This window comes from Mus caroli, chromosome 10 (assembly GCF_900094665.2).
Source record: "Mus caroli chromosome 10, CAROLI_EIJ_v1.1, whole genome shotgun sequence".
NCBI classification, from domain to species: Eukaryota; Metazoa; Chordata; class Mammalia; order Rodentia; family Muridae; genus Mus; species Mus caroli.
In genome coordinates this window covers 82,525,610-82,528,732 of record NC_034579.1, presented here as the reverse complement: position 1 = coordinate 82,528,732, position 3,123 = coordinate 82,525,610, and the positions used below count along the sequence as shown (strand labels likewise).

The 3,123-nt window shown below is 48.5% G+C and overlaps 1 pseudogene; it reads right to left on the bottom strand.

Moving 5' to 3' along the window:
• Positions 1-923: 923 nt before the first annotated feature.
• Positions 924-2,149, bottom strand: LOC110302727 (annotated as a pseudogene).
• Between the last annotated feature and the right edge of the window lie 974 nt (positions 2,150-3,123).

The following is a 3,123-nucleotide window of genomic DNA, read 5'->3' as shown; positions in this document are numbered from 1 at the left end:
CTCCCAGTGACAGCTGGATATCCAAGAGTCTGAGAACCAGCCTCATCGCAGGCCCAGGGGATCCGGGAACCAGCTCTGGCTTTCCCATGTCTCAGCCTGCGCTTTCCCATCCCCAAGTGGTGACTGACTCAGTGGCTTTTCCCCACAGCCCAGTACCCGCCCCCTGCCAGTAGTTGCAGCAGAGGTGGCTGCCTGCAGCAGAGGTGGTGGAGGAGGCAGAGGTGGCTTTGGCAGAGACAGAGGCTGGAGGCAGCAAGGAGTAGGCAGCATGGGATAAGTGCAGTCAAATTCTACACACCTCCCCAAGTAAGTGTGCCCTGTGGCGGAGCAGGCCAACAACCCTACACCCACTGGCATGCCCCCCTAGAATGGGTGAGAACACACTAGGCAATGCATGAAGCAGACCATGAGACACCTAGGCTCTCATTTCCAAAGCACGTGTAAATGTGTACGGCAGGTATAAATGACCTGGAAGACTGTGTCGGACAACAGCTTGGTTATTAAACCGGTGGAGCTAATTTAACAGCTTGTGTATTGAAATGGTGGAGTGCGGGTGGGGAGGGAAGGACAACGGAACAAGGAAAGAAATGCACATAATTTGCATATGTGGACCGGATTGAAGACAGGCAAATGTTAGTCATACCCCAGTTCAAATAGCAAAGCTCTCAGGAGCCAGGGATTGCATGTCACATGGTATTTGAAAAACCAGTTCTCTGGTGGAGAGACAAAAGCTTAACTGACTTTATCAGGAAAGGGCCTTTGTTTCTAGGGAGTTAAGTAGGCCTGGAGCTACCCCTCTACTGCCATGCTCTTGGAGAGAAGTCTGGGGTATAGGTCATGTTCTACCATCCCTCATCTGGCTTGGGAACGCACAGATATGTACCTTCCATTCCCTGGCCCGCTGTCATGTGTAGGCATTGCAAGGAAAGCCTCACTTAAGCTTCAGAGAGCCACAAGCACTTAAAACCCATGAACCTTCAGCTGATCATCCTTAGCCAATCCAATCTCTATCAGGAACTGGCTTATGTTCTTATGCTGGTCACCCTCTAGCTGAATTACTTCTCCATATTCTGAATGCTCAATTCTAGTACCATTACAGGTAAATTTCTTCTCAAACGCCTTCACTAGTTTCTTTTTATCCTAATTATCGGCGATCCCTTGGTAAGGGTCTTCCTGCCGTTTCTCTGTTGAATTTTTTTTTTTTTTTTTGAGTTTTTTGAGACAGGGTTTCTCTGTATAGCTCTGACTGTCCTGGAACTCACTTTGTAGACCAGGCTGGCCTCGAACTCAAAAATCCGCCTGCCTCTGCCTCCCAAGTGCTGGGATTAAAGGCATGCACCACCATGCCCGGCTTCTCTGTTGAATTCTTATATGGATATAACCCTCAGTGCCAGCAGGAAGCAGGTTGTCACACTTACATCAGCAGAGGGGTCAAAAGAGTGGTGGTTCTGATGATACAATTCCTTTTCCTCAGTGAAAACGGCCTGCAGAAGATGACTGGGAAGGAGAGGCTGGGGGCACGAGGTGTGTGGGGGGGGAGTCTGGAGAGGGTAAGTGACAGAAGTGGGGGGGGGCACAGAGCATCAGGAAGTGAAGTTGCTCGAGGGGAGGCAGCTGAGTCCTCCGTGGCAGCTCAGTGACTAGGCCCTCAACCTGTTCTCTAGCACACCACCCAGCAGGGGAAGTGGGAGAGAAAAGTTCTTAGAATATGGGGGAAGTGGACCTGTTCTCAATAGTTCTTTGGGGACAAGCTTTGATCTTTGGCAGCAGTTCAGTCCCGTAGCCAACACCAAATGTGACACAGCAGCTGCAGAGCAGTCCTCTAGGCAGTCAGACACCACCCATGGATCTGAAACTGTAGTTCAATCCGGACAAAACTGCCAGGCTGGCCAAGCAGCCTAAGGTGAGGCCACAGAAGCGGCAACTTGCCGCAGGGAAACCTCAAGAGCAGCAGTTCTCAGGTGAATTTCTCTCAATGGCGGTGTTATCACGAGTGCGGTGTAAGGCGAACCAATACATGAGTGTAGTTAGTAAAGAATAACTCGGGGCGAAGCAAATCAATAGTCAGTGCTTGTTCCCCACTGTCTGTGGGGTCAGATCGATACTCCTTCATGGAGTGTCCTTTCCCATTTCTACTATATCCAAACATCCTCTCACCTGTGTCTGCTTTGGGAAAACAGTCTTTCATGTGTTTGCTTTAGCAAGATGTCCTTTCACCTGTGTGCCCCGGGAAAGCATCATCTGACATAGCAAACCTTCCAAAGATACTAGAAGTTTCTCTTCAGTAATGTATGTGTGCTGGTACGTGCCTTGTGATCCCATTGTCTGTACCTTCTGTATCCCAACTCAGAGCAATGCATCTGTTTTTTTACGTGAACTATGTTAATATTTTCTAAAACACAGGAAACAGGACAAAAGTGACCTTATAAATGAATACCAACCATAAATGTTGGACACAACATACAGATATTGTTTGATATGCAATGATGTTTATAGTATTGTCTGTTGTCCAAGTCACTGCAAATTTTTTCTAAAGAGTTCTTTTAAAGTGAAGGCTCCTGATGGAGGAGTTGGAGAAGGGACTGAAGGAGCTCAAGGTGTTTGCAGCCCTGTGGGTAGGAGCAACAGTGTCTACCGGCCAGACCCCGGGAGCTCCCGGAGACTGGACCACCAACCAAAGAATACACATGGAGGAGCCCATGGTGTTGGCCACATATGTGGCAGAGGATGGCCTTGTTGGACATCAGTGGGATGAGTGGCCTTTGGGCCTGAGGGAGTTTGATGCCCCAGTATAGGGGAATGCCAGGGCGGGAAGGTGGGAATGGGGGGAAACACCCTCATGAAGGCAGGAGGAGGGGGGATGAGATAGGGAGATTCTGGAGGGGAGACCTGGAAAGGGGATAACATTTGAAAAGTAAATATAGAAAATATCCAATAAAAAAAAATAAAGACAACACAGCATAAAATAAAAAAAAAAAACAACAGTACCACCATTCCTATACCATGTGGTGCTTGCTGTGCTGGAAACCCTTTGTTAGGGGCAGGCACAGAGACACACAAATACAGGCAGACACAGACATGAACAGACAGATTCACACTCATACAAAAGACAGACGGGATGAA